Genomic DNA, 25,058 nt, shown 5'->3' with positions numbered 1-25,058 from the left:
CGCGCCATTTTCTGGGGCGGCTGCGGACTGCAATTTGCAGCGGGGGTGGCCCAGAAAGCTTGGGTCTCCCTGCGCTGCGGATTCCAGCCCCCAGCTGCCTAGTTGTATCTGGCTGGGCACAAAAATAGGGCGAAGCCCCACGCATTTTTTTTTTAAATTATTTCATGAAATTCATGGAATAATTAAGAAAAAAAGGGCTTCCCTATATTGTTGTGTCCAACCAGGTACAAATAGGCAGCTGGTGGTTGGGGGCAGCCCATTCCTGCCTGCTGTACCTGGCTGGACACAAATATAGTGCGAAGCCCCACGTCAATTTTTTTTTAATTATTTCATGAAATAATTTTTTTAAAAAAGGGCTTCCCTATATTGTTGTGTCCGGCCAGGTACAAATAGGCAGCTGGTGGTTGGGGGCAGCCTGTTCCTGCCTGCTGTACCTGGCTGGACACAAATATAGGGCGAAGCCCCACGTCAATTTTTTTTAAAATAAGTCCTTTATTTTAACACTAAATGACATTTGAGGAGTTAATAAAGATGCAGTCCCTAAATTATTATTTATTTTTTAATTAATTTTTCCCAAAACTTTTGACGTGGGCTTCGCCATATTTTTGTATGCCAGCCAGGTACAGCATCCAGCTTCTATGAACGCGCCATTTTCCGGGGTGGCTGCGCACTGCAATTTTCAGCGGGGGGAGGGGGGGGGGCAGAAAGCTTGGGCCTCCCTGCGCTGCAGATTCCATCCCCCAGCTGCCTAGTTGTACCTGGCTGGACACAAAAATAGGGAGAAGCTTCACGTATTTTTTTTTTTAAATTATTTCATGAAATTCATGAAATAATTAAGAAAAAAAGGGCTTCCCTATATTGTTGTGTCCAACCAGGTACAAATAGGCAGCTGGTGGTTGGGGGCAGCCCGTTCCTGCCTGCTGTACCTGGCTGGACACAAATATAGTGCGAAGCCCCACGTCAATTTTTTTTAAATCATTTCAGGAAATTCATGAAATAATTTAAAAAAATTGATGTGGGGCTTCGCCCTATATTTGTGTCCAGTCAGGTACAGCAGGCAGGAACGGGCTGCCCCCAACCACCAGCAGCCTATTTGTACCTAGCCGGACACAACAATATAGGGAAGCCCTTTTTTTCTGAATTATTCCATGAATTTCATGAATTTAAAAAAAAAAAAAACGTGGAGCTTCGCCCTATTTTTGTGTCCAGCCAGGTACAACTAGGCAGCTGGGGGCTGGAATCTGCAGCGCAGGGAGGCCCAAGCTTTCTGGGCCCCACCCGCTGCAAATTGCAGTCCGCAGCCGCCCCGGAAAATGGCGCGTTCATAGAAGCGCCATCTTCTGGCGCTGTACCCAACTCATCCAGGGCCCTGATGCGGTGGCTCACTGGGTAATAAAGGGGTTAAGGCCAGCTTGGCATTATCAGCTGGCCCTAAGCCCGAAATTCATGGGGTCACGCCAATATTAGACATGACCACCATGAATTTCTAGTAAAGTATTTAAAAAAAACACAAACACCCAGAAAAAAGTCCTTTAATTGAAATAAACACACAATTCTTTATTGTTCTAAATTAAACCATACTTACCATCACGCCCATTCCAGCTGAAGCCAACGATCTCCTGCAATAAAAGAAAAATAATAAAGCAACCTCATCCTTACCTTTCCATGGCTCCCACGACGGCTCCAGCTCTGCTACATCGAGATGACAGGCTGGACCGCAGCAGAACGCTGCCATCCAGCCTGTCATCCCGCAGACACTGAGAAGCGCAGGCATACTTCCACTCCTCAGTGTCTGGCTGTGACGGCATCCAGATGAGCCGACAATGAACTCGGCTCACCTCATGTACGTCACTGACAGCGTGGGAGAATTCTCCTGCACTCAGCGCTTCAGCGTGAGAATTTTCCCACGCTGTCAGTGACGTGCATGAGGTGAGGTCATGTCCCATGAACTCGGCGCACCTCATGCACGTCACTGACAGCGTGGGAGAATTCTCACGCTGAAGCGCTGAGTGCAGGAGAATTTTCCCACGCTGTCAGTGACGTGCATGAGGTGAGCTGAGTTCATTGGACATGACCTCGGCTCATCTGGATGACGTCACAGAAAGACACTGAGGAGCGCAAGCATGCCTGCGCTTCTCAGTGTCCGCGGGATGACAGGCTGGATGGCAGCGTTCTGCTGCGGTCCAGCCTGTCATCTCGATGTAGCAGAGCTGAAGCTGTCCTGGGAACCATGGAAAGGTAAGGATGAGGTTGCTTTATTATTTTACTTTTATTGCAGGAGATCGTTGGCTTCAGCTGGAATGGGTGTGGCGGTAAGTATGGTTTAATTTAGAACAATAAAGAATTGTGTCTTTATTTCAATTAAAGGACTTTTTTCTGGGTGTTTGTGTTTTTTTTAAATACTTTACTAGAAATTCATGGCGGTCATGTCTAATATTGGCGTGACCCCATGAATTTCGGGCTTAGGGCCAGCTGATAATGCCAAGCTGGCCTTAACCCCTTTATTACCCAGTGAGCCACCGCACCAGGGCCCTGGATGAGTTGGGTACAGCGCCAGAAGATGGCGCTTCTATGAACGCGCCATTTTCCGGGGCGGCTGCGGACTGCAATTTGCAGCGGGTGGGACCCAGAAAGCTTGGGTCTCCCTGCGCTGCAGATTCCAGCCCCCAGCTGCCTAGTTGTACCTGGCTGGACACAAAAATAGGGCGAAGCGCCACACATTTTTTTTTTTAATTATTTCATGAAATTCATGGAATAATTAAGAAAAAAAGGGCTTCCCTATATTGTTGTGTCCGGCTAGGTACAAATAGGCAGCTGGTGGTTGGGGGCAGCCCGTTCCTGCCTGCTGTACCTGGCTGGACACAATTATAGGGCGAAGCCCCACATAATTTTTTTTTAATTATTTCATGAATTTCCTGAAATAATTAAAAAAAAATTGACGTGGGGCTTCACACTATATTTGTGTCCAGCCAGGTACAGCAGGCAGGAATGGGCTGCCCCCAACCACCAGCTGCCTATTTGTACCTAGCCGGACACAACAATATAGGGAAGCCCTTTTTTTCTTAATTATTCCATGAATTTCATGAAATAATTAAAAAAAAAAAAACGTGGAGCTTCTCCTTATTTTTGTGTCCAGCCAGGTACAACTAGGCAGCTGGGGGATGGAATCTGCAGCGCAGGGAGGCCCAAGCTTTTTGCCCTCCCCCCCCCGCTGAAAATTGCAGTCCGCGGCCGCCCCGGAAAATGGCGCGTTCATAGAAGCTGGATGCTGTACCTGGCTGGCATACAAAAATATGGCGAAGCCCACGTCAAAAGTTTTGGGAAAAATTTATTAAAAAATAAATAATAATTTAGGGACTGCATCTTTATTAAGTCCTCAAATGTCATTTAGTGTTAAAATAAAGGATTTATTTAAAAAAAAAATGGCGTGGGATCCCCCATAATTTTAGTCTCTAGCGGAGGTTAAGCAGACGGCTGGGGCAGATGTTTGAAGCCTGGGAAGGGGGTAAAACCCACGGAGCTTCCCAGGCTACTAATATCAGCCCCCAGCTGAATACCTAGCCTTTACTAGCTATTAAAATGGGGGACCCCCCAAAAAAAAATGACGTGGGGTCCCCTCTATTTTAATAGCTAGCAAAGGCTAGGCAGACAGCTGGGGGCTGATATTAATAGCTCAGGAAGGGTGCCATGAATATTGGCCCCCTCCCAGGCTAGAAACACCAGCCGTCAGCCGCCCCAGAAATGGCGCATCCATAGGATGCGCCAATTCTGGCACTTAGCCTCGCTCTTCCACGCTGCCCTGGTGCGGTGGCAGGGGGTAATAGTGGTGGGGTTCATGTCAGCGCCAGCTGCCATGAAGCCCAGGTTAGTAATGATGGCCGTCTATATGACACCCCCATTACTAACCTACAAAGTGTTAAAAAGAAAAAACACACTACACCCAGAAAAAAATAATTTATTTGAAATAAAACACCATTTTATTTAATTCTTAGTTTACTAAAAAAAAAATAGTTACCTGTCCACGTTCCTGCGCTGATCTCCCATGCACAGCTGTCACATCTGGAGATGGTGACAGCTGTGCATGGCTGCTGTAAGCTCACGCTGCCGGGAACACGTCCGCTCCCGGCAGCGGGAGCCACTGACTGAGGTCACCGGAGTGCATTCAGGCAGCGCAGCTCCGGAGACCTCCTTTACGGCAGTGCTGTACCGTGGGAATTTCTCACGATACAGCAGTGCCGTAAAGGAGCTAACCGGAGCAGCGCTGCCTGAACTCCGGTGAACCCTTACGGCCCCGTCATTCTAGCGGCGGCAGCGGTTCAGAGCGGTCACATTCTATGTGGCTGCTCTGAACTGGAGATCTTCGTGGGACACTCGTGGACTGCTACGGAGGGGTAAGGATAAGGTTGTGGTTTATTATTTTATATTTTATTACAGGAGATCGATGGCTTCGGGGAATTAGGTGTCTTGGTGAGTATAGGTGTAGTTTTTTATTCTTTACTTTATTTTAGGTGGCGATCGGCGGGGACAGGTAATGTATGAACTAATTTCTTTTAGGTAACCACTGGCCACCAATGACATGTATCTAACATTTATTGGGGACACAGTAGGGCAATTTAAATAGCAGGATCAGGCTGATGGGAACTACTGCTCCCATCGAGCTGATCCTGCTGGCAGGAGTGGACGGGGGACAGACATAGGCCGATGGGAGTAGTAGTGTCACATCGGCCTATGTCTGCCCGCACACACACCCGCACACATCGCACAGACACCCCGCACACACACCCCGCACACATCGCACAGACACCCCGCACACACACCCCGCACACACACCCGCACACACACACACCCGCACACACACACACCCGCACACACACCCCGCACACATCGCACAGACACCCCGCACACACACCCCGCACACACCCCGCACACACACCCCGCACACACACTAATCATGACGGGTCCGGGAGGTGAGGCTGACCTGTGCGGCCGTGGGAAAGTTGATGTGAGTTCATGCAGTCAAGCATGAACTCACATGAACCCTCTGAGGGCACTGCGGCTACTTCAAATGAACAGCTGATCGGCATCACCTGATGTTCATTTGAAATAACCGGCGGGAAAGCGCAGCACAGAACGGGAAAGCCGGCGGTGAAGTCTTTTCACTGCCGGCTTCCCCGCCCGGGTCCTTCGCTCCTTGGTGCTGTGCTCCCCGCCCGGTCCTAATTTACGATCGGGATGGGAGGTGGCGAGGGGAGCGGAGGATCGGGGTGGGAGGCTGCGGGGAAGCAGTATGGGGCTGCGTGATTGTTTAAAAGCCGGCGGCTTTTTACCGCGCGCCGGCTTTTAAACAATCAGGAGAATTCTCCCACGCTGGGATGGCATTCTGATGACAAGCTGGATCGCAGCTGAGCGCTGCCATCCAGCTTGTCATCCTTCAGAGACACTGCAGAGCGCAGGCATTATGGGAACTTCCGATTCCGGTATTCGATATTATAAAAGTATCGGAATTAAGTATCGGAATTCCGATACAGTGAATATCGGCCGATACCCGATATTTCAGTATCGGAATGCTCAACACTACTCCTGGAATAAATGAAACAAGATCTTTGGCTCCCAGCTGTTTGGGAGATTTTCGAGAGGGTGAGGGGGTTACAGGGACCTTGTGTCTCTATATGTTTGCACCTATACGAAATGTGACATTTTATTCCAAAAAAAGACTCCAAAATTGCACATGGTTTTACTGAAAATTGGTTTTGCAATATGGCGGTTACAGGTGAAACATGTAAAATACATGGGTTTCACGAGTAAGGGCTCGTTCACATGTCAAATATTCTCGTACGAGTGCTATCTGTGTTCGTCACAATAGAACTCATACCTATGATTTTCTATGGGGCCGTGCACATGTCTGATTTTTTTTCCCCAGACCGAGTGATCCTCGGAAAATATCAGAAACAAGTCTGATTTTGATCCAAGCATCAGATCAAAATTGGCAATGCAAGTCTATGGGTCCGGGAAAATATCGGACCGCTCTTGGATGACATACGAGTGCAGTCTGATTTTCGCAGATTATCAGGAAAGAGAAGGTGGAGAAACTTTTTATTTTCTCTCCACGTACAAGAAAAACTTATGACACACTGCTCAAACTCTGATCAGAATAATTGATCCGTTTTCCTCGCATGTGGAAACTATTGATGTCTGAACGAGGCCTAATGTGACTGTAAACCGTATCACAAAACAGCGGCAATTCGAGATAAAAAGCACTGAGGTTTTGTTCTGTATTTTATATGTTTTTTGGACAAAAACGTGCTCTAAGGTCACATTCACATGGAGCTTTTAGGAGGTGGAAAATTCAAACAATTTTTTCAACAGGAATCCACTGTAGGAAATGCTGATTTTTATATATTTATTTTTAAAATTTTGGATGCATTTTCTATGTTCCTGAAGTGATTTTCTAAGATTTTTTGATGAGTGTTTTAAAACATTATTTTTCCCGTTATGGTGTTTCTACAGTTTTTTGACTAGATGGTGTCAAATCTAAAGCGGATTCCACAAAGAAAAGATAAAAGCTATAAAAAATTTTTTAAAAAAACTACCATAAGAGCAGCAAAAGTGGATTTTCCATTGAAATGATTACGAGAGGTATTCAAAGCGTATTTGAAGCTGATTTTTTTAATGTGGATTTTGGAGCAGATCTGCTATAAAATGCCCTTAAAAAAACTGTGTGAACTTACCTTACAAGGAGGTTTTAAAGGAAAAAAAATACTTAAAAACACTTTGAATAGTCTTACTATTGTTTTCAATGGAAATTCCACATTGCTGATCGCACGGTGAGTTTTTTAACGATGAAGTGCTAAAAAACTTGACGCAGAAAAAAGAAAAGTGATGTGTTACTGACTGGAAACAAATTCCTTATTGAATCCAATCCAAACTTGAGATTGTGAAGTCGAAAGAGTGCCGAACACCATGGGGAAAAATATTAACAAAAAAAAACGGATCAGAAAAATAAAAATGTCTCAAAAATATAAATAAAAAAGCAGCGATTCCTGAAACTGAAAACCATGTCAGATTTTTCTGCCTCAAAAAAAAGAGCTACAAAAATCACCAAAATTTACTGTTTAAGACACCCTTTTCCTTTTGTTGCCCTTGACTGTTTTAACCAGGGTATAGTAAAAAAAAAGATTGTAAAATGTGGCAAATCTGCTAAAGGTGTGTAAAAGTGTGAATGTGTGACAAGAGTAAAGTGGTGTAACAATGGGGAGATCTGAATTGGTACAGAGGTAAAAAGTGGAGCCGTTTCCCCTAGCAGCCAATCAGCTTCTGCCTTTCATTTTTCAAAGGCCTTTTGTTTATTGAAAGCTGAGGCCTGATTGGTTGCCCTGGGCAACTGCTCCATTTTACCTTTTGAAAAGCTAATTTGGGCAAAAAAAAACAAAATCGCCATATGAGCAAGAAAAGTGGATTTTCAAATGACATGATTAGCAAGGGTATTCAAATCCTATTTGTAGCAGATTTTTAATGTGGATTTCGTAACAGATCCACTTTAAAATACTCCTTAAAAATAGACTCGATGTGAACATACATACCCATTGGCTAAGTTCACACAGAGGTTTTGCAAAAGATTTTACCACCTATTTTGTTGATAGGAAATAAATCATTGGAGTGAGGAAAGTCTCTATAAATGGTGCTGGTAGAGAGACCCCATCAGGCCGGGTTCACATGGGTTATTTTTGTGGTGTTTTTCCTGTTTTAGTATTTTACAGAAAGGCCGATTGTGAATGATGATGAAAGGAAACCATGCTGTGCTTTTACCACTATTATAACCAGAACTTATGGGCTTTTTTCACCATATTCAACATTGTCTATGTGTGACAGGTGTGCACTTATTGCCCAGGTAGATCCCTTCTCCTGAGGGCTGTTACATGGGGCCATATATGGTTTCATGTGGTATATGGGCCACACTGTACCTCCAAAGTTTCTACACAGAGGATCGTTGCACGTCCCAATTTATGGGCATTCTTGGGCATTGGGGAAAAAACTAAATTCGGCATGTGAAATTAAAATTAATTCTTCTTTAGCCATGCCCTTTATGCTGCCACATCCATCCCACCGCTCTTCCTCACCCCCTACTCTCCTCCTAAATGGAAGAAAACTGTTGTAAGCACTACTTTATGGGAGGTTTCAGTTGTCCGACTCTTTAGGAGTCCAGGAAATCTCCCCTTTTTTCGTCAGCCTCCTGGATGTGACAGTAGAGTGAGCGAGCATGGGGAACATTGTGGCGTCTCAAATAGACAAGGTTCAGTGGCACACAAAGTGCCTGAGGCAGAATTTAAACTTTAAAGAGGACCTGTCACTTGCCATAAATATGTATTTGTTTACCTGGTGTAAATGCCGCTGTTTTCCTGAATCCAGACATGCTTTTCCTTTGCTCCTGCGCCTCTCCGTTCCTGAGATATGGCCTCTTCCTCCCTGTATGTATATCTGGTCTTGTTAGCCAAGTGGGAGGGGCATAACTACAATAGATGGCACCTGGGCCCTGGAGCCTTAGGGGTCCAAACAGTCTCTTAGGCCTATATGAAAAGACAAATACTATTATAGACATTCAATAATTGGGGGCCCCATTGCAGCTTTTGCATTGGGGCCCATGAACTTTAAGTTACGTCACTGACAAGTGGGCACGGTCCCCAACTCTTCTCTGTGGGTGTCTTCTTAATGTCCACACCCACTTGGCTAACAAGACTAGATTTATACACAAAGAAGAGGAACAGAGAGGCGTAGGAACAAAAGAAAAACATCACTGGAATCAGGAGAAGTTGAACAGCGGCCTTTACATCACATAAAAAAATCTTTATGGCAAATGATTGGTCCACTTTAAGCTCCATAGCAAATTCTTTTCCTTGCCGCCAGCTATATATGCCATTTATAGTACTGTTGTCCACTGATGTGACACAGGGGGCATTCGGGAACCAGAGTTCAAGTGCAACTTTGCACCCCTTCTATAGGTATGCCCATCTTGGTGCATTTAACTAATCAATTTTGGGAAATTTGGATAATAGAAACTCTGCAAGATATAAACTGTATGGAAATATGCCACTCAGTTTCTCCGTGTTCTCATATTTAACAAAAACAGCATTAATGGAGAACCTAAAATATAACCTTTAATATATCACATAAAAACCAACAGATATTATCAAAAAACACATATATCCATTAGCATGGACAAAAATGTACTAAAAACAATGGACCAAAGGTCATACAGTGGGTACAGAATGTATTCAGACCCCTTTAAATTTTTCACTCTTTGTTTCATTGCAGCCATTTGGTAAATTCTAAAAAGTTATTTTTTTTCTCATTAAAGTACACTCTGCACCCCATCTTGACTGAAAAAAAACAGAAATGTAGAAATTTTTGCAAATTTATTAAAAAAGAAAAACTGAAATATCACATGATCATAAGTATTCAGACCCTTTGCTCAGACACTTATATTTAATACACATGCTGTCCATTTCCTTGTGATCCTCCTTGAGATGGTTCTACTCCTTCATTGGAGTCCAGCTGTGTTTAATTAAACTGATAGGACTTGATTTGGAAAGGCACACACCTGTCTATATAAGACCTCACAGTTCACAGTGCATGTCAGACCAAATGAGAATCATGAGCTCAAAGGAACTGCCCAAGGAGCTCAGAGACAGAGTTGTGGCAAGGCACAGATCTGGTCAAGGTTACAAAAGAATGTCTGCATTACTCAAGGTTCCTAAGAGCACAGTGGCCTCCATAATCCTTAAATGGAAGAAGTTTGGCACCACCAGAAGTCTTCATAGACCTGGCTGTCCAGCCAAACTGAGCAATCGTGGGAGAAGAGCCTTGGTGAGAGAGGTAAAGAAGAACCCCAAGATCACTGTGGCTGAGCTCCAGAGATGCAGTAGGTTGATGGGAGAAAGTTCCACAAAGTCAACTATCACTGCAGCCCTCCAGCAGTCGGGCCTATATGGCAGAGTGGCCTAACGGAAGCCTCTCCTCAGTGCAAGACATATGAAAGCCCACATAGAGTTTGCTCAAAAACACATGAAGGACTACCAGACTATGACAAATAAGATTCTCTGGTCTGATGAGACGAAGATAGAACTTTTTGGTGATAATTCTAAGCGGTATGTGTGGAGAAAACCAGGCACTGCTCATCACCTGCCCAATACAATCCCAACAGTGAAACATGGTGGTGGCAGCATCATGCTATGGGGGTGTTTTCAGCTGCAGGGACAGGACGACTGGTTGCAATTGAAGGAAACATGAATGCGGCCAAGTACAGAGATATCCTGGATGAAAACCTCTTCCAGAGTGCTCTGGACCTCAGACTTGGCCAAAGGTTCACCTTCCAACAAGACAATGACCCTAAGCACACAGCTGAAATAACAAAGGAGTGGCTTCAGAATAACTCTGTGACCATTCTTGACTGGCCCAGTCAGCGCCCTGACCTAAACCCAATTGAGCATCTCTGGAGAGACCTGAAAATGACTGTCCACCAACGGTCACCATCCAACCTGATGGAACTGGAGAGGATCTGAAAGGAAGAATGGCAGATGATCCCCAAATCCAGGTGTGAAAAACTTGTAGCATCATTCCCAAGAAGACTCATGGCTGTACTAGATCAAAACAGTGCTTCTACTCAATACTGAGCAAAGGGTCTGAATACTTATGACCATGTGATATTTCACTTTTTCTTTTTTAATAAATTTACAAAAATTTCTACATTTCTTTTTTTTTTTTCAGTCAAGATGGGGTGCAGAGTGTACTTTAATGAGAAAAAAAAAAGAACTTTTTAGAATTTACCAAATGGCTGCAGTGAATCAAAGAGTGAAAATTTAAAGGGGTCTAAAAACTTTCCGTACCCACTGTACATCAAATACGAAGGTTGTCTATAAATGCTATGTGACAGTGGTCACCTTACTCAATGGACCTAAATAAACAGTTAGAACAATCTCACCCAGAGTCTTCAGTATTGGTCAGGGGCGAGTAGTGGTCCAAGCATTCAATGGTAGACTTCTCCAAGCCAGTAGGGTCACTGCCAGCTGGAGCCGGAGGAGAGATCCTATTAAGCCCTGTGCAGGCTATTCTATTCCTCGACCCCAGAGCTCCCGCCCTATCAAGGGCAGTCCACAGCTAGCCCTTATATAGAAGGCCTTACAATATTACAGCGTGCGTCTACCGACGCGTTTCCCCTCCAGGTTCATCAGGGGAGCTAAAGTGCACGGTGTATACTATCAGAAATCACCCCAGTTCCCTAGCGGTGATACCCAAACTAGTAGTGGTTTATATGATAAAATAGCCTGCACAGGGCTTAATACCGTGTTTCCCCGAAAGTAAGACACCCCCGATTGTAAGACGTATCGGGGGTTTCAGGGGGGCTCGGCTAATATAAGCCGTACCCCGAAAGTAAGACATATGTCTTACTTTCGGGGAAACACGGCCGTCTCCCTCTCATCTAGCTGCACGCCGCCTCCTGCCCACTTCCGCGCCGCCCCCCCCTTCATACGTCACCGCGTCTGCCGCCTCCGTCTGACCCACGCCTGCGCCGTCCCCCTCTCCATACGTCACCGCGCCGTCCCCTGCACTTGTCACTGCCGCCTCCTGCTTAAAATACGGTAATGCACACAGTATTACATCAGTAAAACATACACACTGGCATACTGGGGTATCATCTGCTGTATGTAACCCAGTGGGTATCAGCCGGTGTCACACTGGATTAAATACAGCAGGTGGTACTGTATCACACTGGGTTAGATACAGGTATAGGTACAGGTTTGCACTTTGCTGTGCCCACATGAGCTGTTTGACGGCTTAGGACGCGCCTATGCAAATTTACTCGGGCACGTCCCTACTCCAAAGAAACCTCCCCCCCCGCCCGTCACAGAAGGTAAAATGCATATACACTAAAAAAAACACATTTTACACAGTTTTTTTAGCTGTCAGTGCCCCTTTAACTGCGGGATGCGGACGGTTAGAGCGGGATGAGCGGAGGGATGTGGAGGCCGCAGGAGCAGCAGTAATGTTTTCCGTGGTCCATCAGGACAACATACAAAAACACGCTGTGTGGGATACTGTATGGAGCTATAACCCTATGGAAGGCTGTGTGGGATACTGTATGGGGCTGTAACCCTATGGAAGGCGGTGTGGGATACTGTATGGGGCTGTAACCCTATGGAAGGCGGTGTGGGATACTGTATGGGGCTGTAACCCTATGGGAGACTGTGATACAAGCAGTGCTTATACCGTATGCTATATTTTAGGCCCTAGACATGAGCACTTCCGGTTCCAGTGGTAAAAGGAAGAGTTACACCGTGGAGTATAAAAAAGCGATTGTTGAAGAATCTTGGGGCAAAAATGTAGTGCAGTTCTGCAAGGAGAAAATGCTGGATCACCGACTGGTCCAAAAATGGCGTGCAGAATACACTAACCTGAGTGAAAAAGTGGAGAGCGGAATGGCTAAAAAGCGCAAGATTGGATGTGGTCGGCAACCAATGTATACAGAGCTGGAAAGCCTAGTCTCTGAGTGGGTTGCAGACAGGAGAGCAAAGACATTGGTGGTGACCAGGGCTCAGATTCAGGAATATGCCCTTGCAGTGTCGCCACAGTTTGACATTTCCCCTGAACAATTCAAGGCATCACAGCACTGGGTGGATAACTTTCTTGAACGCAATGACCTGTCTTTGAGAAGATCCACAACCCTCTTTAGGTTGGAAGATGCTGAGATTGTTAAACGTGCATTAGCCTACAAGAAGTTTGTGGATGACATTGACTTCTCTAAATACAGTCTTTGCAACATGATCGCCATGGACGAAACTGCCGTGTTCATGGGCCAAGCAGCTCAAACCACCATTGATCAACGAGTTGCCTCCTCAGTGTACGTTCCCTCCACCGCTTATGAAAGTGCACGTGTCACCTGCATTTTAACGATTCGTCTGGATGGCACTAAAGCAACACCGCTACTCATTGCAAAGGGCAAAAAGGAGAAGATTGAGCGGGTTTCTGGCATTTATGTGCTGGAAACTGAAAAAGCCTGGGCCACACAAGATGTTATAAGAAAGTGGCTTGATTTAATGCTGCCGCTTGTAATGCGCGGGAACAAAAGAGGGATGCTGATCTGGGATGCAGCTAGCACACACCGCGCCAAAACCATGAAAAACTTCCTTCATGAGCGGAGAATCGACCAAATCATGATTCCTGCAGGGATGACGGCTTATCTTCAGACTCTCGATATCGCCATTAACAAGCCGTTCAAGGACTATCTGCGTGTGGAAATCAATGACTACATTGAAAACCGAATGGAGAGAAATGTACGTGGGAACTTTGTGAAGCCCAGACTGTCAGAGATTGTTAACTGGGTGAAGAATTCTTGGAATAAGATCACTAACACCTGCGTTGCAAATGCACTGCGAGCTGGCTACCTGGACAAAGCCTGCTCATTTCAGGACAGTGCCGTTGCTACCCATGAGAAATATGGGCCAATGATTCGGCAAGAAATGTCGTCCCGAGAGTCCCAAGAAAATCCACAGGAACCTAAGAGTGTGGATGTTTATGATGATATTCCTGGGGATGATGACATGGTTGTCATGGAATAAATCTGTTTTATCTTCCAGTATTCCACTGTTCGTTCTTACCATTTTTCATTGTTTTACATGTTATGCAATGTTGTAACAAGACATTCTTGGCACTTCCTTTTATAAAACTGTTTTGTGGTGAATACAATACTGTTCAGGTTGTTAATAAATGTTAATTTTATGGTTAAAACAAAAAATTCGACAATTTTTTTCCAATATAAGACATACCCTGAAAGTAAGACATAGTGGGGCTTTTGGGGATAAAAAGAAAGCAAGACACTGTCTTACTTTCGGGGAAACACGGTAGGATCTCTCCTCCGGCTCCAGCTGGCAGTGACCCTACTGGCTTGAAGAAGTTTACCATTGAATGCTTGGACCACTACTCGCCCCTGATCAATACTGAAGACTCTGGGTGAGATTGTTCTAATTGTTTATTCAGGCCAATTGAGTAAGGTGACCACTGTCACATAGCATGTATAGACAACCTTTGTATTTGATGTATGACCTTTGGTCGATTGTTTTTAGCACATTGTTGTCCATGCTAATGGATATATGTGTTTTTTGATAATGTCTGTTGGTTTTTTTGTGATATATTAAAGGTTATATTTTAGGTTCTCCATTAATGCTGTTTTTGTGAAATCTGGAAAATGTATAATTCTAGGGGGTCAGGGCCTGGTACCTGGGTGTGAATGTCAGGAGGAGCAGATGCCCATGTATACTAGGGGATGATATGTGGATGATGAGGGGGAGGGGGCGAAGATCAGCTGCTTGGTGTGTCAAGGGGCGTGATGGAGGGACAGCTGTCCGGAATAAAGGAATCAGTAAGAACAATGGGGCGATTGTGAGACACAGAGAGAGACATTGAGGGAAAAGAAGGATGCAAGTGACGCACCCCCTGGGCCATATTCTTTTATGGGGAATATCCGGAGCCGGATCAGATGGGAGTTGTAGTCTTCCGAGTGGCTGTGACCCGGTCCGTGCCCAGGGTGTCAAACTCAGTTGTATGTGGCAGTCCTACAGATGTTATAAGTTCTTTATTGTCGACTACGCCACCCGTTGTGTTGCGGTCACTATGGCCGCCGCTGCAGCAGGGTCCGCTGAGGCTGATGGTGTAGGTGCAGCTTTTGGTGGTATAACCCCCAACGGGTGGGGTATAGCCTCAGGGGGTCAGGTGCAGAGGATGGGGGTTGTGGTGGTGCAGCATAGATGTAAATGAAGACAGAGTCGGGTTGTGCAGTTTAGGGTATTTACTCACTGCTGATGTTCCGGTCACTCCAGCTTCAAGTGACCTCCCGAGCCGTGCTGCGTCCACCAGGTCCTGGATCCAGCCAACCCCCAAGCGAGTCCGGAGCGTGACCCTGAGCTCTCCTTCTGTCCTTTGTCTGGCCGTCCCCACTAGTGATCCACCCAGGTCCAGCTCCCTCGGGCCTTCTGTTGGGTGACCCTTGGCCTTGGGTTCCCTGACCCTCCACGTGGTATGCCTTCGTGGTGGATGTGGTGGGTGGCCGTGGCAGACGCTGCCCACGGCCTCCGGTCTCTGGCTGGGGTGTGTTTTTGCCCCCACCAGCTTGGGTTCCGGTACCCTGATGCCGGCTCTTCACCCTTTGTTTTAATTTGGGATCTTAGAGTCCTTTCTTCTGCTTCCCCCTCTGGGTCTCTCTTTCTTTCTCCTCTCTCTCTCTGGATCTGCTCTGCTCCTCTTCCTGTGACTCCTCTGCAAAGGCTGACAGACTGACTGACCCTGTTCTTTGATGGTGCCCACCTTATATACACCCTCTATGTGTGAGCTCAGGTGACCAGCACCCAATGAGCTCCTATCTTTACCCAGGCTGCTCCCCCTATCTGCCCCTACACTACTTGGGATGTACCACCCCCCTCCCACTCCAGCCAGGAACAGACACTGTCGTACCTGCACATTTCTAAGTGGGAGTACCGTCGGCCTGCTCCTCGGAAATGGGATGTGTGTAGTGCATGCAGCCTACCGAGCTCAGTTCCACACTCCATCCTTACCCGGGAGTGGAATATCACACCTCTGGATTGAGGTGCAATACCCCTGTAGCAGCCGAATCCTCAGGGTGCTACACAAGCAGCCACAACACCAGACTCGGGGGAGCATGGAAAGAGCAAGTGACAAGATGGGTGATGAGCTGGAAAAGAAAGGAAAAGATTGGGAGAATATGTGAGGGAATTACAGCAGTGGCCTGAGATAACACCATGTTTTTTCCTGGGATTATTCAGGAGTAATACAAGATTAAAGGCGTGAGATTACTATGTATTAATCCCCTCATTTGTATGTACTGCATTCCTCAGCGTTCAGTGCCATAGCCCACAAGTCACATGCTAGTCCCTAACCCAAATTTCCATTTTTCACAGTCCCCGGACATACCACAATGGTGTGCTAACAGCCTACATCAGGTCATTTGGTAACGCAGGACCCAGAACAATAGCATGCCAACACTATCGGTCCTCCGGACACGGTGAGCTAACGTTAGTAGGCCTATAATAATGGCAATGTGGCACTGGTGGGTCCAAAACAGTGGTAGACATATAACTGTGGACCAGTCACTCATAGATACATGTTGATCCACAATAATGATGCACTGATTATAGTGGACCCAGACAATAACACACTTAGCAGACCCAGACAATGGCACACAGACACTACTGGACCCAGACAATGGCACACAGACACTACTGGACCCAGACAATGGTTGTTACGATACTGGCGTAGTACTGCTGGCAACCAGTGGCCGAAGGAGCACGAGCAGGAACAGCAAGCGGTTATAGATGTATTTGGATATAACAAAGGAGTTGTAGGGAACAATCCATAGATCAATGAGAACAGTCTGGGAAAGAATGTTCAGGAGCTAAGACCGGAACTAAGCTAACAGCTAGACACAATACTCAAGCAATGAGTAACAGATCCATGTGGCTTTAAGTAGGCCCAAACAGGAAACAAGATAGACTCCAAGGTTCAGAATCTGCCATCTTAGTAAAGGGCAATTGCGGAACACAACAGCAGACTCCAGTGGTAAGGAGTGGGATTGCAGCATAATTATTAAGGTGAACATTAGCAGCCACTAGTGGTCAAACTGTAGAAAGACAACAGGAATTCTGACATTGGTACACTGACACTACTGGACCTAGACAATGGTACACAGACACTACTGGACCCAGACATTGGCACACTGACACCACTAGACCCAGACAATGGCACACTGACACTACTGGACCCAGACAATGGCACACTGACACTACTGGACCTAGAAAATAGCACAATGACACTTGTGGACTAATAACAATGGCACACTGATAGATGCAGAACACTGGTGGATACCGTACAATGCTGCACTGATAATAGTAGACCCAGACAATGGCACACTAACATTGTTGGACCCAGAAGAGTGGCACACTAACACTAGTGGACCCAGTATAATGACACATTGCATCTGTCCATTAGTTACAATAGCACATAGACACTTGTGGACCCAGATAATGGCACCCTGACATTAGTAAACCCCCAAATGGAATGACAAAATATTGGATATTTGCAAGACCTTGTCTCGGATATAAATCAGCTGAGGCCGATCCGTACAGCTGGTAAGGGCACTGGTGGCCATAATAATGCAGCTTAATTGAATTGAATGAGACATGACCTCATAGTCACAACTCTGCTGGAATGTGAAGGAGAAAAAGTCAAAGCATTCACACATCAACAGTAGCTAGAGAGGGAACATTCCCTCCATTAATTTTATTAAGTACAATATGATATCTCTGCAAAGCAAGTGGTAAGGGAAATGAGACCTGCACCTCAAGGACAAGTGTAGCTTTGAACTGTTGTCTGCTTGTTGCTAGGAATACACTGCTTCACTTCCCCTGAAGAAGCTGGTCATCTAGTGAAACATATCAGGGGGGCAGATTTAGATATGTTTTATTATAGAAGGCTTTAAATGTCGTAAGCTAGATTAGAAATTTACATCATGTGGCCATTTGCCTCCCTCCCCCTGAAGAAGCTGGTCATCCAGTGAAACACGTCAGAAGGGCAGATTTAGATATGTTACCCTATAGAATGCTTTAGATCTCCTAAATCACTTTAGCAACTTACATGTGGCCAGTTGACCCACTGCCCATGAAGAAGCTGGTTATCCAATGAAACACCTTGGGAGGTGCAGATTTAGATGCATTTTATTATTCAAGCCTTTAGACTTCCTAAATTAGTTTAGCAAATTACCTCGTGTGATGACTTGCAGGCGCACACACCCTATAATTAGCTTTTTACATGATTAGTGAATACTAAAGTGGAGAAAGCATTCTACTATTATATATACACTGCTCAAAAAAAATAAAGGGAACACTCAAATAACACATCCTAGATCTGAATGAATGAAATATTCTCATTGAATACTTTGTTCTGTACAAAGTTGAATGTGCTGATAACAAAATCACACAAAAATCATCAATGGAAATCAAGTTTATTAACCAATGGAGGCCTGGATTTCGAGTCACCCCCAAAATTAAAGTGGAAAAACACTCTACAGGCTGATCCAACTTTGATGTAATGTCCTTAAAACAAGTCACAATGAGGCTGAGTATTGTGTGTGGCCTCCACGTGCCTGTATGACCTCCCTACAACGCCTGGGCATGCTCCTGATGAGGTTGAGTATTGTGTGTGGCCTCCACGTGCCTGTATGACCTCCCTACAACGCCTGGGCATGCTCCTGACGAGGTTGAGTATTGTGTGTGGCCTCCACGTGCCTGTATGACCTCCCTACAACGCCTGGGCATGCTGCTGATGAGGTTGCGGATGGTCTCCTGTGGGATCTCCTCCCAGACCTGGACTAAAGCATCCGCCAACTCCTGGACAGTCTGTGGTGCAATGTGATGTTGGTGGATGGAGCGGGACATGATGTCCCAGATGTGCTCAGTCGGATTCAGGTCTGGGGAACGGACGGCCAGTCCATAGCTTCAATGCCTTCATCTTGTAGGAACTGCTGACACACTCCAGCCACATGAGGTCTGGCATTGTCCTGCATTAGGAGGAACCCAGGGCCAACCGCACCAGCATATGGTCTCACAAGGGGTCTGAGGATCTCATCTCGGTGCCTAATGGCAGTCAGGCTACCTCTGGTGAGCACATGGAGGGCAGTGCGGCCCTCCAAAGAAATGCCACCCCACACCATTACTGACCCACTGCCAAACCAGTCATGCTGAAGGATGTTGCAGGCAGCAGATCGCTCTCCACGGCGTCTCCAGACTCTGTCACGTCTGTCACATGTGCTCAGTGTGAACCTGCTTTCATCTGTGAAGAGCACGGGGCGCCAGTGGCGACTTTGCCAATCCTGGTGTTCTGTGGCAAATGCCAAGCTTCCTGCATGGGGTTGGGCTGTGAGCGCAACCCCCATCTGTGGACGTCGGGCCCTCATACCACCCTCATGGAGTCGGTTTCTAACCTTTTGTGCAGACACATGCACATTTGTGGCCTGCTGGAGGTCATTTTACAGGGCTCTGGCAGAGCTCCTCCTGTTCCTCCTTGCACAAAGGAGGAGGTAGCGGTCCTGCTGCTGGGTTGTTGCCCTCCTACGGCCCCCTCCACATCTCCTGGTAGTGCCTCCAGCCTCTGGACACTATGCTGACAGACACAGCTACCCTTCTTGCCACAGCTTGCACTGATGTGCCATCCTGGATGAGCTGCACTACCTGAGCAGCTTCTGTGGGTCGTACTGTAGACACCGCCTCATGCTACTGTACCTCTAGGGGTGAGGGCAATGGCAAAATGAAAAAGTTACCAAAACATCAGCCAAAAAGGATGAGAACAGAGAAATGGTCTGTGGTCCCCACCTGCAGAACCACTCCTTTATAGGGGGTATCTTGCTAATTGCCTATCATTTCTACCTGTTGTCTGTTCCATTTGCACAACAGCATGTGAAATTGATTGTCAATCAGTGTTGCTTCCTAAGTGGACAGTTTGATTTCACAGAAGTGTGATTGACTTGGAGTTATATTCTGTTGTTTAAGTGTCCCCTTTATTTTTTTGAGCAGTGTAGAAGTCAGAAGTCTCCTGTCTCTGATCATTTTAAATTGATCTTGACCTATATAAATAACACAGGTATTAATGCAATAAACGTCAAGTTTTATTATAAAGCACAATAATAACAGAGTGGCAAATTGGGTTTTTGCCCTTTGGCAAAATAGTACAGTTTGGGTTTGTGCACACGTTGAGTATTTGCAATGGATTTTTTTGCACAAAAATGTTTTAGGTTGGTTTTTATTCCCATTAATTTGAATGTGTGAAAAATGTTGCAAAACGCTGAAAGACTTGACATACTGCAGATTTGATAAAAAGCACTAATATCTTTTTTTAAGGAAAAAATAAGCAGCGTGTGCATCAGCTTTAAAAATTCTCATCACTGGTTTTTGGTGCAGAATAATCCACTGAAAATATTCAAGGTGTGCACGTACCCTTATAGGGTTTATTAATCCTCCACATGCTAGGGCCATTGCATATATTAAATTCAGGATGTAACTCAGAGTCTTGTTCAAACCCTATTATCCTATGCAGAAAAAAGTAGTATCCATAATATGAAAACACGCGTCACATCTCACATATGATTTTTTTTATACACATTTTTTTACACTGCTTTCCACAAGAGGAATGTGGCTCCCCAGTAAGAGGGCATGGCTTGAGATGCAACTTCATGCGCCAAAATGTTTCGCGACTCATCGGAGGATTCGGAACTGTGAATTTTTTTTATTTTAAACTGAAGTTATGCTTTAAAGTAAGGACATTAGGGTGTCACAATTATTCAAGGAAAAAAATCCCTCTGATCTAAGCCCTGTACCAGACATAACGGTGTGTCAGTTTATTTCTGGAATGCCCCTTTAAATAGAAACACACAGAAATGAATTATGATTAGAATTAACATTCTAAATATTAAATATGGAGGGAATGTAGAATTCATTCACATTTGTCAAAAGAAAAAAAAATCGCAGCATGTAGCCCTTTTTCCAGTAGAATTACGCCCTATATGACAAAATCCCAGGAAACTCCATTATAGAGTTCAGTGGGATCTGTTTGGTGCCGAAACCCGAAAGTGACAGCACCTGTTAGCTGAGCCTTAGATGATGGGACCACAACTTCCTGTAGCATAAAGTGTAAATAGGGCCGCTTTCACAGATCCGATAGTCATGTATTAGGTGAGGACTGCAATGTCTGGACCGGTTGCACGTCTCTTGACTGTAACTCAACAGCCTTATACGAGTCAATAAGTAATGCCTCCTATTTTTTTTCTCCTTAAATAAGGTAGTTATGTTAAATATTCGAAGTTGGCATAATTCCTCAAACCTTCTTCTCCAATCCACAGCAATTACAACTTCCTGCACCAACAGGTGGCAGGACTGTACCCGTTTGCAAAATGGCTGACATTGATGTTCGTATGAGACACCGTTCTGTGATTGAATTCTTGAATGCAGAAGGTGAAACGCCCATTCGAATTCATGAGAGACTGAAAAATGTGTACGGTGATGCAACAGTGGATGTCAGTACTGTTAGACGATGGGTTCGTCGCTGTAACACAGCTGAAGGGCCATCACCGTTGGCTGACAAAATGCGGAGTGGCAGGCCAGTAACCGCAGTGACTCCAAGCAGCATTCAGCGAGTCAATGACATCATTCGTGGTGACCGCCGGGTGACTGCAGATGAATTGTGCGGCATTATCTGCCTCAGTAAAGGCAGTGTGATGAAAATTATTGGACAACTGGGATACAGAAAAGTTTGTGCACGGTGGGTCCCAAGAATGCTTTTTACCATGCTGGAATACATGCCCTTGTTAAACGGTGGACCAAGACTGTAGAAATGGATGGAGATTATATTGAAAAGTGACAAATTAATCGTTAATGTTGTGGTTTTCAACCTATGTCATTGCATTTGAATTTCTTGCCAATTAAAAAGAGAAAAAAAATAGGAGACATTACTTATTGACTGACCCTCGTACATTCCTACGAGGCTGTTGAGTTCGAATCAGAAGACCCTCATCCTGTCCAGACATTGTGGTTTGCACTCGTGAAGTCGGTCTTAATTTTGCAAAAAAATTGGTAATACATTAACTTGTTACTAGCAATTATTCATGTAGTTTACACTTAGTATGAATTATGGAAGAGTAAACTATTTCTCTCTGTTAACAGATTATCTTTCCATAAATTTTCCAACAGGAAGTCTGCTGTGCATAGGTGAAATACTTCCCCCATCGATCTCAGCTTAGTTTTTTTTTTTATGTAAGCATACTGTATATATATATCTATATATATATAGATATATATATATATATATATATATATATATATATATATATATATATATATATATATATATATATATATATATATACACTTTGTGTTTCAGTCTGTTATCACTTTCAAGATTTCCCAGTGAAGGGAAACATTCCTATTTACATCCAGAAGCTGAAGATCCTCCCCGAACATTACTAACTAGCCCACGTTTTCAGTTCTGTACCCTGTATCAAAGCTTTCTGTAAGGCCACAGCCCCACTATCAGTATTCGGTCAGTATTTTTTCTCAGGAGTGGGAGCCAAAACCAGGAGTGGGTGATAAATGCAGAATTGGTGACTTGTTTCTATTAGACCTTTTCTCTGATTGTTCCTCGCCTGGTTTTGGCTCCCACTCCTGAGAAAAAATACTGACCGAATACTGACCAAATACTGATAGTGGGGCCATGGCCTAAAAATGATGTTATGATGGATTGATCAGAGTAGGGTTTTCGTCTCGGGATGTAGCTTTCCCATTTGGAGGACGCCTTTAATGTCTCACGTTCATTAAGGCTTCATGAACTTTACATATACTCAATGCTATAAGCTGTATTTACAATGTATACTGCCCTAACCCTTAAATGTGAATAGATAACAATTTATAATTTATAAGGCAAGGCCAAAAAGCTAAAGAAAAACTAAAAAAAAAAAAAAATAACGAAACAAATGACTGTGCGGCCCCTCATACCATTCTGCTGCCTATATAGTAAATACATCAACGATAGCACACCGACAGGTGCTTGTATGGAAAATGTGCCAATAATACATGTTACTAGGCATATATATATATATCACAATTAAAATATCTAAATTACAATACATTTACTTACAACCAATACGTCTTGAATTCCTTTTTGTCCCTTGGTCCTTAAATATGAGATTTTGAGAGGTTCGTTGACCAGTAAAGTACTGTGGGGTCTTGGTGGGTGGTAGATGTGACAATCCTGTAGAGATCCAGAAGTGATTGTTCCCACGTGGAGGCCAGTTATAGAATAGGGATCAATGCCCCGCTCCCTGGTTCACCCTATACTTTTCCATAGCTCTATATGGTCTGACTCTGACTTCTGACTATAATATTGGGTCACTTTCTGACGTCTCCAGAATAATTAGAAATTTTGGTGCATTAAATGAAGTTTTGTGTCCTCTGCACCGTCCTGGATTTCATCGTCCCAAACAATTCTGTCTTCTGGCTATTTTCTGTTGCCGTCAGTGTTCCTCACAGGCCTCTCCTCGTTCTCCCACTTCCCAAATGAATTCCCCCTCCTCAGTCTCTGTGTCTCTGTGCTCCCCCTTCTCTTTCCCACCACCTGTCGCTATAACTCAGCCCTACATAGACTTCCAGTGATAGTGACACAGCCAGCGACCACAGACAGAATGACAGACACTGACATCATGAGACGGGTACCAGGAGTATTCTGCAGATTCCTTCATAGAGGTATGTGACCAAGATCAATCTCCTCCACAATGGGTGCCAAGTCATTTGGCTTTTGTTCATGGGATCAGGCTCTTTAATGATGGGTATAGGTTTAGTGGGTGCAGTTTCAAAGCATCTAAGGAGGCCCAAAGGTCCTGTCTTCATAGAAGAAGTCACCATTATTAAAAATAGCCCATGGTAGGTTACAGGTTATGCATTGGCGACCGGGTGCTTAAAGTTAGGTCTTTTCATTCCATCAATGTGCCACAAAAGTCTAATCCAATTGGGTCCAACCAATGAGACCCCAAGAATTGGAGTACCCAGACCCCCTGGTAGAAGCAACCCTTCAATTTTCTACCAGGAGTGAGGAATTAGCACCTCTATTTCCGAGATGGTGGGGGTTATGTCGGATGGACTTTCTTGGTCAATCCAGTCAATATGCCATGAAAATCTATGTACAACCAGGCTCGGTCTGGCCTGGCGGGGTGCCGGGAAATTTCCCGGTGGGCCCCGGGCCCCATGCAGAGGGAACTGAAGAATTTTTTAAAAAAAAAGTGGTCGTGGGCCCTTTAAGGGCGCGCGCACGCACTTTCACCGACGCGATGCCCAGGACAGTAGTGGGAGGGGCCTGGGAGCAGGAGAGCAGGGGCTGCACTGCAGCGTCACACTCAGCAGACAGGGCCGCACGTCTGCTAAAAGTGACGTCACAGCGCGCCCTGCACTGCAGTCTCCCACATTAGGAGCGTGTCTGTACACTGTATGGGCTGGAGACAAGCCAAGGTACTGTAATATTTGTGTGTTTGTATGGATTTTTATGTATATGCTGCCTGCATGTGTGTGTGTACAGTGTGTGTGTATATGCCTGTGTGTGTACAGTGTGTGTGTATATGCCTGTGTGTGTATATATGCCTGCATGTGTGTGTGTACAGTGTGTGTGTATATGCCTGTGTGTGTATATGCCTGTGTGTGTGTGTACAGTGTGTGTGTATATGCCTGGGTGTGTACAGTGTGTGTGTATATGCCTGGGTGTGTGTACAGTGTGTGTGTATATGCCTGTGTGTGTGTGTATATGCCTGTGTGTGTGTACAGTGTGTATATACCTGTGTGTGTGTACAGTATGTGTATATGCCTGTGTGTGTGTACAGTGTGTGTATATGCCTGTGTGTGTACAGTGTGTGTATATGCCTGTGTGTGTGTATATACCTGTGTGTGTGTGTACAGTGTATGTGTGTGTACAGTGTGTTTATATGCCTGTGTGTGTAGTGTATGTGTGTGTGTACAGTGTGTGTATATGCCTGTGTGTGTGTATATACCTGTGTGTGTACAGTGTATGTGTGTGTACAGTGTGTGTATATGCCTGTGTGTGTGTATATACCTGTGTGTGTGTGTGTGTGTGTACAGTGTATGTGTGTGTACAGTGTGTTTATATTCCTGTGTGTGTGTGTTTATATGCCTGTGTGTGTGTGTGTGTGTGTGTATATATATGCCTGTATGTGTGTGTGTATATGCCGGTGTGTGTGTATATGCCTGTGTGTGTGTGTGTGTGTGTATATATGCCTGTATGTGTGTGTGTATATGCCGGTGTGTGTGTATATGCCTGTGTGTGTCCATTGTGTATGCCTGTGTGTATATGTGTCTTCACACGTGTGTGTGTGCTTCCCTGCGTGTCTGCATTTTTGTGTGTGATTGTCTGAGTGTGTCTGTGCATTTCTGTGTGTGCTTGCCTGTATGTGT

The 25,058-nt window shown here is 45.0% G+C and overlaps 1 protein-coding gene across 1 annotated transcript in view; it reads right to left on the bottom strand.

Moving 5' to 3' along the window:
- Positions 1 to 23,170, bottom strand: part of DDR1 (discoidin domain receptor tyrosine kinase 1) — a 144,579-nt gene extending 121,409 nt beyond the window's left edge. Inside the window, exon 1 of the mRNA XM_073641771.1 lies at positions 22,741 to 23,170. The gene's annotated coding sequence lies outside the window, so the exon portion shown is untranslated. The remainder of the gene's footprint in view (positions 1 to 22,740) is intronic.
- Between the last annotated feature and the right edge of the window lie 1,888 nt (positions 23,171 to 25,058).

Source organism: Phyllobates terribilis, unplaced genomic scaffold (assembly GCF_046119375.1).
Source record: "Phyllobates terribilis strain yellow unplaced genomic scaffold, ASM4611937v1 Scaffold_7__3_contigs__length_470593459, whole genome shotgun sequence".
NCBI classification, from domain to species: Eukaryota; Metazoa; Chordata; class Amphibia; order Anura; family Dendrobatidae; genus Phyllobates; species Phyllobates terribilis.
The sequence above is the reverse complement of the archived record's forward strand: the minus strand, read 5'-3'. Positions and strand labels throughout refer to the sequence as shown.